Raw genomic sequence first — 13,888 nt, 5'->3', positions numbered from 1 at the left:
AAGAGAAGCTGATCCCACACGGGGCACTTGCAGGCCGTGGTTCTGGGCCGAGACAACAATTCACACGCCCCTGAGGAAGACAGGTCACACACGTGGAAAATGCTGCTTAGATGAGCCAGTGCTAAGAATTTCTCTGGTTGGCTGGCGAGAGTAAAGCCAAATTATGTCAAAAGGTTTGCCCTGTAAACCCCGGTCTGAAAGCATTCCTGTAGAAGAGCTCAGAGCACAATGACCCAGCTAAAATTCACCAAAGACCCTGGGTGTGAGGTGACAGTCACAGAGAATCAAACATAGCAGCCGTACATTCAGAGGCAGTGTGTCCAGGGCAGGCAGTTACGTGGCCGTGATGAACAGGGCAGCCTGGGCTAGCAGGAGCGGAAAGGCAGAGGCAGGATTACCAGGAAGAGGAACCCGCTAATGAGATGGGGCTTCTCTTCAGAGGGAATGGACAGTTCAAGAATTAGATTGTGACAACTGTTGGTCAGCCTGATAAGTACACTAAAAATATATAAAATCGGTGGGTATGGAATACTAGCCCATAAAGAACAGTAGAGGAATTAGTAAAATAAATAAATAAATAAATAACTCTGGGGTTATTTAGTAGTGACGGCATAATGTCGGTTGTTTTACTTTTTATGAATGCGGTAATAGGATTTTCTCAGGAGCTGTAGAGAGCTCCTTAGAGGTTAGTGGAACAAAGAAGCTGCCCTCCAGGTTCAACATTCTCTTCAGGAAATGAGTCTCACTGATATCCCACCTGCCCCGCTGATACCACACCCTGCCGCACCAACGGTGGCCTACACCCTACACAGCTGGCTGAGCGGCATGCTGAGGTCTTCCTGAGCCTCACCTTCTGACAGCCGGTCCCTGATCCTGAAGCTTCACACCCTACTTAGTGAACCCGTCTCCTTCTGTCTGTGGCCAGTCTGGCTTTCTTAAAGCCATTTCCCCAGCTCTTTTCTGATACCTCTCATTCTTCTAGAAGCTACCATCCGGACCCAGACCTATACACACAATGCTCTAAAGGTGTTGGCAGGTCAGCAGGTACACAAAATGTAGCTTTACAGTTCTGATAAAGCCATGAGTAGTTTATCTCTAAATTGCTTTATCACTCACTGCTTCCCTTCAAATTGTCTCTATCATTTCAGCAAACTAAGGCACACAATCATAATTCATTATTCACGACCGTGAGTCAGGGCCCCACCTTGATGAAATGGCCGATTTTCATTTACAACCTCATTATCCTATAAACTACGATAACAAAGAAAGCCAGCAGTCAAACAGAGCCGTCTCTGAAGACACTCTAAATGCCTAAGGTGGACAGAGGACAAATGCAGCAAATTAAGTTGTGTAAAAGTAGGAAATTAACCATAAACAGAATAAGGGCTGGGGTACAGCTTGCTTGGTTGGCAGTGGGCTTGCCTTCCACACACACAGCTCTGGTTTTTGAGCCCTGGCATCACATAAAGCAAGTCTGGTGTTGCATGCCTGTAATCTCAGAACTGGAGAGGTGGGGACAGGAGGCTCAGGAGTTCAAGGCTTTCTTCACCACACATACAGAGTTTGAGGCCAGCTCAGGATACAGGAGACTCCGTCAAAAAAAGAAAAAAAAAAAAATAGACTGTGCAAAATGTTTACAAGGCTATAAGGAGCAGGGAAGGTCGGCTTCTGCGACCGTTGTAAGGTTCACCACACCGGGACCCACACAATTAAAAAAAAAGAAAAATTAATTTTACTTGCTCTACACAATCTACCCACATCAGTTTACTTCCCTCCTGTTAAATAACTCTAGGTAAATTGACAGCTGCTGCTGTAGACAAGGCCAGTTCCTTTCCAGTGGCGACTGAGGCTAAAAACCCCACTCTTGACAGTCAAGAGTGAACAACTGTTCTCTCTGCATGAACTCTTCCCGGAGTAGACATTCTGCCTTTATTCTAACAGGGAGAAGATTCTAGATTCACAAAGGTCAATCCATTCTGGCCAACACACACCAAAATGAACCCCTTTCGTTTGTAAAAATAATAAAAACTGTCTAATACACTGCTGCAACCTTTAAGCCAAGACCACTGAAAAAGTAGAAACGAAGGTGAAGGCTCTTAGTTTGTGGTCCTGCCTCTAAAAGGTCCTCCTTTACAGCCTAAAGCTATACATCTAAGGTACTGGAATCACACAGCTAAGTGTGTCTGAGAGAGCCTAGTTTCCACAGCTTCTCATCTTTCGGCTAATATCAAGTGTAATTAATCTTATCAGTTTATTATCTAGTGTGTCCTCTGACAGCAATATATTCAATGGATTTTTTTAAACAGATTCTTCTGTCTACTCCATGCACCCACCTGGTACTACACTACCTCCGAGAATGATGCTTATCATCGAATACTAATTGTGAAGAGCATCATTTCCAGGGGACGATCAAGAATCCCAAGCTAGTACCGTGCTCAGTCATCTCTCGACAGGCAGAGCGGTTTTCAGTTCGACACACAGGAGAGCTTAAATTCTGAGGGGACAGTGAAAACAAGTCTCTCCTCTCGTAGCTCCCGTGTGAAGGGGCGATGGGGTGATCAAAGACCCTGTCCCATCCCTCTTACCCCATGAACAACAGATCAGTATGTACGAAGGGCCACGGCTGTTCCTAAACTAGAAATGGAACAGAAAGGGCAGACAGAGGGTCAGGTACCTTCAAAGCTCCTCGTACTGGTATCAATCAGTTCCTAAGAAATAAGGGTAAGTGCGGAAGAGCACAAGGTAGAAGTAGCGAGAAAAGGCAACCTGCAGACCTGTAGGCGGTCCCGTGTGCAGAAAGCAGACAAAAGAAAAACAACCCTGCGCATACGTAAACACAGTCTACCTCTGGAAGGAGAAATGGGAGAACAGCCATCTAGGAAATGGGCCAATAGAAACTGGCCTTCATTACCCACCCTTCTCTGTCTGCCCACGCATCTGACACCAAGAGTATATGCTACAGTGTCAAAGCTAAGGTTGTGTTTAATTGCTTTTGGGGAGGGGATGCTGTTTCACTGTAGACCAAGGCTGGCCTAGAACTTAGCCATGTAACTCAGGCTGGCATCAAACTCTTATCGATCCTGCAGCCTCAGGAATGCTGGGATAATTCTCAAGAGTATCCAGGCCTGTCTGAAAGGTGAATTTTCAAAACTCATCTGCAACAACAAAATTAGTCATAAAGCATTTAATATACAGGAACGATACATAGTAGACTCTTACTGGCTTCAGAAAATAAGAAAAAGTATAAAACTAGTACTTTAAATAGACTAATACTTTAAAAAAAAAGGTCTTAGGAACAAAGGAGTTTTGACTGGGACAAGTGACCTTTGGATGGGGCGAATGCCTGTTTGCAGCCCCTCTCTGAGCACCTGGGTTGACTCATCCCGCTGAGTCATTTGCCACAGGTTGGGACTGCAAAATGATCAGCAAGGACCAAGCAGAGAAGGAAAAGGAAAGGAAACGTTTTTAGCTTTAACTCCTGGTGTGAAATGAGAGTCTGGACGGAGCAGAAAGCAAGAACATCACATCCTTTGTCCCTTGCTTTTCCCAAACTGGACCAGAACCTGCTCAGAGTCCTGTGTGTTGTTTTACAAGATGGGAGATGGTAGGGACAGCCGTGGGAGGCCCTCAGCAGCTCAGACCAGACATCTCAATTCAGTATTTTAAGCTGTGTTAACGCTACCGTAGTCTTCAAATCCATACCTAAGTCAGACAGGATCACGAACACATAAAAGAAGATGAACCACCAAGAACTTAAGTAGTGCTAACAAACAGAGCTCAGGCTCCTGTATTACAAGGAAGTTGGTCAATGATTCACCAAGCTCACATTTTTTTTTTTTAAAGAGAACTAAAAAGCACATTAGAAATGGGCTAATGAGTCCAGTCATCTGGGGGTAGTCGAAATTCAGCCTGAGGGATAGCAGTATTATAATGAAACACATTTTTACCCCAAGCCTCGTCTTGTGCTCCGGGCAAATTTTCTAGAAACTATCATTAGGCTGACGAAAGTTTTTCCTATATCTTATCTACTCGGAGGCCTAACTTGCTTAAACAGGAGATGTCCAAAATCCATAATCACCTTTATGAGCGACACACACCGAGTGTGTACAAATTGCTGTCACCAGAGTTGTATGCAGACTGTGTCTCCTCAGGTATAGTCTTCCCCTACAATCTTCCTTACAGTGTTCAATCAAGGACCATATCAGAGAATATTTGAGAGATTTTTTTTCTTTAGGTATGGTTTGAACTTAGACAGAAAAGCAAAGCATTACGCACACCGAAACATGAATCAGAGACAACTCACCCAGAAACAGCACCGAAATCAATAGTACTGTCCTATCCAGGTGTGGTACTTCAGCTACACACGAGGAGATCAGAAACAAGGGATGTTAAAATTAAGCATAATCAAATTACCAGTAACAGGGCCAGAAACCAGAGACAGATCTAATTAGAATGAAATTCAGGCTCTAAATAATGCACAGGCCTAATGCCCTTGGCAAAAAGATACATAAACAAAAAACAAACAAACCAAAAAAAAAAAAAGAAAAAAACACCTGCTGTTTCCCAAATTTATCCCAACTATAAAGTTCCATCACAATTTAACACTCGTAGATTTAGGTCCTGCTTTGTTGTAAGCACACAAAGGTGCCTAACACTCACTTCCACTGATGCTACTTAAAATATTTATTGAGACCTTTGTTGAGAATTAGCTTCTGCTCTACTTCAGCATCCTATAAACCAGACGAGTTGTGTGAGGAGCCGCACACACACAAATATAAGCATCAAGGTGGACGGACCAGTGGCTGTTTGTGTGTTTGTTTAAGGAGGTCTTGCAGCAAGCAATGTTTACATATGTCTCCGAGGGTTAAAATGTAGTTCAATTATTGAAATACTTATCTAGCATATGAAGCCCTAGGTTCAATTCCTAACAACCGCCCTGTGCTTCAAGAGAAGAAAAAAAAAAACAGACCTCCCAACCCAGGAAATCTAAGCTACTTGACAAGGCTTTTTTTTAACCTTGTATGTAATTTTGAGTTTACTATTTGCTTCTTTTTATTGGTGTAGTATATGTGTTTCTCTGAGTTTCTGTGTGTCTCTCTGTGTGTCTGCCTCTCTGTGTCTGTGTGTGTCTGTCTCTGTGTATGTTTGCCTCTGTGTGTCTGTGTCTGTGTGTATGTGTATGTGTATGTGTGTGTATGTATGTCTGTATGTCTGTGTGTCTGTGTGAATGTGTATGTGTTTGTGTATGTGTGTGTGTGTGTGTATGTATGTCTCTGTGTGTATGTGTATGTGTTTGTGAATGTGTGTGTATGTGTGTGTGTGTATATGTGTTTGTGTATGTGTGTGTATGTGTGTGTGTATATGTGTTTGTGTATGTGTGTGTATGTGTATGTGTATGTGTTTGTGTATATGTGTGTCTGTGTAAATGTGTATGTCTCTGTGTGTATGTGTTTGTGTATGTGTGTGTGTATGTGTATGTGTTTGTGTATGTGTGTGTGTATGTGTTTGTGTATATGTGTGTGTGTGTGTGTGTGTGTGTGTGTTTACACAGGCTTGGTGGCAAGCACCTTTACCTGCTGCTCCATCTCACTGACCCTGAAATGTACCTCTGGCATGACAGGCTGTTTTTGTTTCTTGTTTCTGCTTCCCTTGGTTTCTCTGCCTGGAAAGCCACCTCCTCTGTTCCACTCAGATTCCTAAACTTAGAAAGACAATGGGTTTTTAAACTCAGTTTGCTGACATTCTGCTGTGATGGCAACTGAAACCCACAAAGAATGTGATTCTGAAGTCTCCAGGCCTGTGCTGAAACAGCTTCTTTCTAGAATATTCTGCTTGTCCTATCTAAACAGACCTCCCCCACAAATTCTTTCCTTCGCCTTCTCCTAGAGCATTCCTTCTTGACCTCAAGGCCAAGGTAGTGGAGTGCACGCATACTGAATACTTTGACATACCAAGAGAACAGTGGAACAGGCATCTACCGTCCTCCTGGAGGACACAGATCCTGGTAACCTCTGCACCTCACAGTCAGCCGAGGTGTACCTGGCCACTGAGCACTTAAGGTACTCAGTGCATAACTTTGCAAGTAAGTCTGTCAGTACTGGGCAGGGCAGAAAATATTGAATTATAAATGCATGCCTAAGACATGAGGGAAGTGGCCAGATAATAAGAAAGGGGGTGTCTGAAGAACCAAAAGATGGGAGAGTTTTACAGGTGTGGCTCAGCCATAGGTTCAATCCCTAGCACAGGAAAAAAAATTGACTTTATTTTATAAGTAGGATCTTCTGAGGGAAACAATGCTTCGTGTTTGCTGCTATTGTATTAGATAAGCTACAAAAAATTAAATCAGCTGCAATAGTATTCGGCATTTATTGTCAATGCCAATAAAATATAAACTAAGACAAGATGATAATTTTTGTTTTTGTTATTTTGGTCTTGAATTTTTTTGTCCATTCATCTGTTTGTTTGTTTATTGACACTTGAGGGGACTGTCTCTCTTTACAGCCCTGGCTGTCCTAGAACTCACTTTGTAAACCAGGTTGGCCTCCCTTCCCCCCCTCTGCCTGCCCCCCCCACCTTCCCACCCTGCTCTTTGCTCCTCTGCCTCCGGCTCACGCTGAGATTAAAGGCATGTGACTCTATACCCAGCATAATTTTCTTTTAGAGAACCTACTGTACCTTAGGCATGAATGGGCCATTTATACAGGATGACATTCTCTGCTTTATTCTTGCTCTAGTCAGGTGCCTTATTCTCATTCAAACCTAGCTGCTTTCAAATTCTTAGATGCTGTGCCCAGATGAGCAGTCCTCCAGTATCTTTATAAATTTTAAAACATAGTAACCATGGGTGATCACAAAAAGAACTGAGGGAAAAGCCAAGAGCTCTTCCAAGCCATGGGGGACAGAACAGGGGGATGGGAGGTGATAGAAAGGAAGGCAAGGGCTAGGAATAACATGGGGGGGGTGTGCAGAGGCAGAAGGCTGTGAAGACATTGGAGGGGCAGGATATCAACCATCCGCTGTGGTGAGAAGATGGCTCAGTGTGTCTGGGAGGACACAGGGCCTTCAGCCACAGTGCTGGGTCCAAACCTTGCCACTCTCCTTTTTTCCTGAAGGACAGATAAGCCCCACAAATTCTGGGCTTGATTGGAAATATTGGAAATACCTCCGTGTGTGTGTGTGTGTGTGTGTGTGTGTGTGTGTGTGTGTGTGTTCATGTGTAAGCAGGTGTCATACTCGTGTCCATGAACAGGTAGGTGTGCATGAGGAGGTCAAGAGTCAACTTTGAATATTATCCCTTGGAAGCTGCTTAGGTTTTTGAAAATGGGTCTCTTGCTAGAACCCAGAACTTGCCAAGTGGGCTAGGCTGGCAAGCCGGTGAGCCCCAGAGATATGCCTCTCTCCACCTTTCTAGCCCTGAAATTACAAGCCTTCATGGGATCTATTGCAGGTCCTGATGTTTGCATGCACAGGGAGCACGTTTACCAAGCCAGCTGTCTCCCCCACCCCTGACTTTGGGTTATTTGGTTTTGCATATCAGTTGATTGAGTGCGTGTAGCCACACCCATTGGCTGGATGCCAATAGCTCAAACCTTCCATATGTGGAGTTGAGGAGTGTCCTTAAGCCAGATAGGTAAGCTGAAGCCAACATGTAAAGACCACCTATTGTTCACAACAGCAAAGCTAAAGTCCCAATCACTTCTTAAAATGCTAGGGAGTATATGGTCACCTATACAACCTGTCAACCCTACCTTCAGGCCACCACACTGTGGCATAAGCCAATATTCTGCATGAGGTACATCTGGAGACCCGAAGATGGAGACTGTTCAAGCTTCTGATCCATGGGTACAGGGCCTTTGTCTAAAGGAAGAGGGCTCGAATGGGGGTATCCCCACCCCACCAGCCTTGTCCTCGCCAACTGCACGGAACAGAAAGCTTATATCTGTGTGATAGTCTCTAGCTGCTCCCCGAAGCCACATTCTACCTCACCATTGTCATCTCTTCAGAAGCACAAAGGGACTTTCCCCCAGTCATATATTGCTCTAAGAAAGACTGCAAGTGCCTCAGAGGTAGATCACTGGACTCACTGGGTTCTGGGGTTTCCGGGCGACACCTGCACCTCCCTAGACCCAGGCCATTGCCCTAACCTCAGACCTACACGGGAGCTCTGGCTGTCAACTTTCACCGGTGCACTACTCCTGACCTCCTCTGTGACTCGTCCTCCCTCCTCCCTCCTCCCTCCCACTGACAACCTCACTTTGCTCCCATTTTACCACTTAAATTGAAAAGTTAATGTCTAGAGAACGGAGCCCATGCTTTTTCAAAACCCCCACGGCTACCGGGATCTTCTTTTTTCTTCAGCATTCTCCAAAGCCCCGCCTCCTTGAGACTCCTCCCACTTCTCACGTTTAATGAGATGGCGCACGCAGGAAGGCCGGCATGAGCATGATCGTTATATCTTCCTCTTGTCTGTCTTTTTCCGCTGCCGGGAAAACTTCCACAGACCTGAGATATCCCATACCGCAGGATCTTCTCCATCTCAAAGCCTCAGATACACATGAGGAGCTCCAACCATGAGGAGCCCCAGTACTTGTGTAGACGACCCTGACCCCAATGTACACACCCTGCACCTAATCCTTCAAGTTCCTCACAGCTTTCTCTCCCTCTTCACTGTTACCACGTTCACCTACTTGTCAGCAGCCTTCAACACCCCTGCTTAGATTCGCAATAGCCTCTGAAAATATCATCTGTTCCACATTGCTCCTGGAAGAGACACAAAGGTGTGATTCGTGCTCTAAAAGTCAGATGGCCAGAGGACACGGTTCAGTCAGGAAAACGCATCCCTTACAAGCCATGAGGGCCTGAGTCTGATTCCTAGCACCCATGTAGAAACTCTTGAAGTGCTGGCACACTTATAAACGCTTCATGCAGCCTTGGTGATGGAGAGACCTCGGGACCCCTCCCTAGGCGGGTCATCTGGTCTGGCTTAATTGGTGAGCTCTAGGCTAGTAAAAGCCCCAGTCTCAAAAGAGATGTATGGTGACCCTGAGAATGACAGTGGAGGTGTGCTCTGGCTTCCAAAGACATGTTTATGCCTCTGAACACATACACATGTACACACAGCACACAGGCACAGGCAGGTGTATGTATGCATGCACACATAGTAAACAACTAAAATTTTAATTTCTAGCAAGTTGAATGATGCTCACCAAATTGACCTCTTTCTCTAACCCCCATGTTGTGATTTGGGTGTGTAATGTCCTCTCCCCCCACAGGCTCCTATGATTGAATACTTGGTCCCCAGATGTGACACTGGTTTGAAACCTTAGGGAGGTGAAGTGTCACTAGAGAAATGGGACGCTGAGTAGCGGGCCCTGTCCGTCATGGCTTCCTGGTCCTTCTCTATTTTCCCCATGCCTGCGGATGTGAAAAAGCAACCATCCCAACCTCAGCTTCCGCGATGTCTCTCCCACTATCTGCCTTCCCACCACGATGAACTACACCTTCACATTACAGGCTAAAACATGTCCTTTCTCTCACAAGTTGCTCCTTTTCAGGTGTTTAGTCACGGAGATGTGAATAGTAATCGATGGAGCCCCTGAATGGTCTCTCCAAACCCTTGCCCGTCCTCCAAGCCCCCTCTGCAGCCTTTCCTCCTCCAGACATGATCTCCTGTGTCATTGATAACACGACAATCTTCATACTGTAAACCCTTCGATGTCTTCCCTCAGATCCCCTCTATAGACCAGATGGGCCTGGGGGTCTCAGAAATCCTCTGCCTTAGCCTCTAACTGGTAAAATTACAGATGTGAGCCACCACGCCTGGCTTAGATGGGTCATTGCTCCTAACAAGCCTGGGGAGGACTCTGTTAGTCCGGGTAGCATCCAGGAAATGGGCCCCCATTTCACCCAGAGTGAGCTTTTAGGGCTGGCATCGTCTTACTCAGCTTGAATCACAGCCTCCCATGACTCGACAAACACTGTGAACACAACAGACACTTGACAGGCGTTGTCTGTGGCCTGCCTAGATTAATTTCCTCCTGATGCTGGGGGTGGGAAGCCCTGGGTCCTGATGGGTGTTCACACCCATTCTGAGCTGAGGTGAGCTGGAACAAACCCAGGTCACAGTTTGAAGGCTGAAGGTAATAGCAATGTTAGAATGAGGCACCGTCTTCCAAAAGGCCAACCAACCTGTACCCTTTAAATACAAGGTCCCTGGGCTGGGAGTGTCTCTTTGGTAGAGCCTGTACCCTAGTGTTTTCAAGGCCCTGAGTTCAGTCTCATGAGACCAAAAAAAAAAAAAAAAAAAAAAAAATCACAAAAGCAAAGTTGTGTTCTGCATGGGACTTCAGTAAGTGACAACATTGGTATTTACTGTTTGAGCAGCAAACACCTATTAGACATCCAAAATTCCCTGGGAGGAGGGACAACATCTAAACCCATGAAAAAACTAGACTTTGAAATCAAGACTACAAACTCAGCAGGGTCACAGTATCACGTGACTACCACCCAGTGCCTTGATTGTGCAGCAAATCTTACAGGAGTCAGTATGTCCTGGGCCTCCCCCTGCTCCCCTGAGGTGCCAGCTACAGTCTTTAGAATCCACACAGCCTGTTTACCCGTGAGAACCTCTCCTCTGCTGGTACACACTCTCCTGGAATGGGGACCTTGATGTTATTTCACCACACAGCCAAGTACCTGGTACTAGCAGGATTAAATAAATATTGAACAGATTTAACAATGGCTGTGGAATGTGAGCCAAGATTTTAATGTAGGGCAAGACTTAGATAAGAACAGAACCGAGGGCTGCGTTTTCCAAGCATACCCAAGGACTTCAACCAGGTGAACGAAAACTGCAGGAAATGTAAAGTCACAGATCCCAGCGTAACCATTTTCTGCTGTGTCACCATTAGCCTAGTGCCAGGTCTCTAAGGCTGGTCTTCAAGAGTGCACTTACAAAACAATAACAACGGCAACAGTAATAATAATGTTTGTTTTCACGTGTATGAGTGCTTTGTCTGCACATATGTACCTATAGCACATGTGTGTCCCGTACCATCAGAGGTCAGAAGAGGTCAGATTTCCCTGTAACTATGGTTACAAGGTGGTTGTGAGCCACTGCTTAGGTGCTGGAACTGAAGCCAGGTCCTCAGTTAGAGTAGTAACCACTGAGCCATCTCTCCTGCTTCATGAGTCCTTTACAAGCCTCTGTTAAACCCTTAAGCCCTGGTTACTTCCATCTCAGAATTTATTTCCTGAGTCAGGGAAGCTCCGTGTCTAGGTAATCCCAGGTCCACACAGACAAAGGCTCATGGAAAATGCAGTTTTCGTTAATATTAAATACAGGTGTGTATGCAGGAGAGGGCATTTTGTGGAAATTGGTTTTCTCCTCTCATTGGATGAGCTCCTGGGATTGAACTCAAATCATCAGACTAGCCTCAGGTGCTTACACTGAACCATCTCTCTGGACACCATAATACAGCTTTCAGCCAACATCTGCCACTGTGGAGACCCTGAGACAGCCCCCGTTCCTGTATTTCATCTCAATGGCGGTGTCTCTCCTTAAGTAAGAGTTGTACATTTATGAGCCAAGTCCCCAGAGGAAAAAGCTGTAGGCTTCCATCACAGACACAGCTGCACGCAGCATTCCTATTTCACACTGCTCAGAGGAGCAGGTACACAGGCACACCATAGTCCAGGGGCTGCAGATAAGAAACTTCTTTAAAGATTTGTCTTTTGACTGTTGTCTGTACATGTGTCTGTCAATGTAGGTACTGTATGAGATGCGTGCAGACTCAAGTGTGGGGGTGGCCATGGAGCAGAGAAGCTGCCTGATATAATGAAGGAAACCAAAGTCAGGTTCTCTGGAAGAGCAGCAAGCACTGGGCACTGCCCAGTTATCACTCCAACCTCAGCAATAAAAGTTCCTGATGCAGAGAAACCCAGAGACTGAAGGGAGTCGCAGGGAAGCAATTTCCTAGGAGTTACAAACAGGAACGTGAAATCTTGTTTTAATTTTTTACTTATTCTCTTTACATCCCGCTCCTCTCCCCCTCCTGGTCACCCCTCCCACAATCCTTCCTCTCTTCCTCCCTTTCTCCTTTGAGTGAGGTCCCCCTGAGTACCCCCCAACCCTGGCACCTCAAGTTTCTGCAAGGCTAGGCATTTCCTCTCACACTGAGGCCAGACAAGGCAGCCCAGCTGGGAGAGCACAGCCATGTTCAGGCGACAGCTTTGACAGCCCCCGTTCCTGCTAGGAACATGAAATCTCAAGACACTGGGAAAAGGCTTCAAAGACAAACCTACTACCACAGTTCGCCATCAAATCATACTATTTACGGCTTAGAATTTTTCCCCAGGCTGAAAACAAGTGATTGGGGTGTCATATGATTAACACTTCTGCCATGTTGCTCAGACTGATCCACTGGTCAGGCTGACCCAGGGTCTCAGAGATACCAAGTGTTCCATGATTTTCTATCCATCCCATGATAATCCAAGTTCATTTATGGAATGAACTAAAACCCATCATGTCTGGACTGTTCTTCTCTTTTAATAAATTAAAACCAGGGCTGCTTTGGAGACTGTGTAGATGGATCAGAGGTGAAAGCAAAGATAGCTCCTTCACAACACCCAGCTCGGTTCCCAGCACCCACATTCAGCAGCTCACAAATGTAACTCTAGCTTCAGAGGGTCCAAGACCCTTTTCTGACCTTGGTGGGCATGTGTGTTCATGTACATATACCCACACACGGGAAACACACACTTTAAAGTAATAAGTCTTTCCTAACAACCAGGGTAACTTTTACGAAAACCCTGGAGCTTGGGGACAGGTAGAAGCAGCCAGAGGCTTAATAACACAGCAGTACCTCCCTGCTCAACCTTCTCCAATCCTTTTCTTTCTGTCAGCGGTAAGGAGGGGCCTGGGGGACAGAGCTGTAAAATAAATTGTTGTAATGTTTTCTATTATTGTAAAATAGACCAGTATGAAAAAGAAAATGCAATTACTACAGGCTCTGCTAGTAATTGGAGAGGTCGGCGGGAAATGGATTCATCCTAAGGACATTCAGCAACCAATACATTTAGTTTCAGAATGAAAGAACTCGCTCTGTGCCTGCCCCTGCCAGGGTCCCTTGGACTCCTGACTGCAAACTGAAGATTCAATATCTGATACTTCTACCAAGTTCCTGATTCTTGAGGTTTTGCAGCTGATGGGAAGGCAGCAGTCAGAAGCTAAGAGTTAGGATAAGGACCACCCCGTGAGTAATGGAAACAGCCAAGTCCAACTTCCTCCTTGTCAAGGGAATGCAAAGAGAAGAGGCTGCAGGTACAGGTAGCTCCAGTATTAAAAGAAAGGAAGGACAGACTAACAGACAGATGGACAGACGGAAAGATGGAAACAACTCTAAGGAGACAGGAAATTTTTGTTTTGTTTTTCATTTTCTGGAGCCAGGGTTGTACTATGTAGCCCAGGCTGGCTTGGTACTCTCCATGTGGCCTAGGCAGGTCTCCAACTTGAAACAACCTCCTGCCTGTCTCCCTAGTACTAGAAACACAAGCATGCACCTTGATACCCAGAGGGGAACGCAACTGGGGAAATTCAGCAGAAACAGATCAGTAAGGACAGCAATGAGTCTTACTCCAACCTGTCCTGCCTGATTCCATTTAAACCATTAGGCATCCTACACAGGGGACATAGCCTGAGGCACAGAAAGAAATAACGCAAGACACCTCAGGAAGACTTTCTTTCCTTCAGTACTGAGGCCAGCAGCCAGACCAGTCCCTCCAGGGTACTACAAATTCTACCACTAAACTGCACTCCAGGTGTCTTCAGCAGGATTCTTTAACAGGTTACTGTTGCCAGTTTTACCTGTAACCTGGTGGGCAATTCCTG

At 45.6% G+C, this 13,888-nt stretch overlaps 1 protein-coding gene across 3 annotated transcripts in view; it reads right to left on the bottom strand.

Annotated features, from left to right (window-relative positions):
• Positions 1-13,888, bottom strand: part of MBOAT1 (membrane bound glycerophospholipid O-acyltransferase 1) — a 100,914-nt gene that overhangs the window by 86,047 nt on the left and 979 nt on the right. The window lies entirely within an intron of this gene.

This window comes from Micromys minutus (genome assembly GCF_963924665.1).
Source record: "Micromys minutus genome assembly, chromosome: 6".
Lineage (NCBI taxonomy): Eukaryota > Metazoa > Chordata > Mammalia > Rodentia > Muridae > Micromys > Micromys minutus.
Note: the sequence above shows the minus strand (reverse complement) of the source record. Positions and strands in the feature narration are given on the sequence as shown.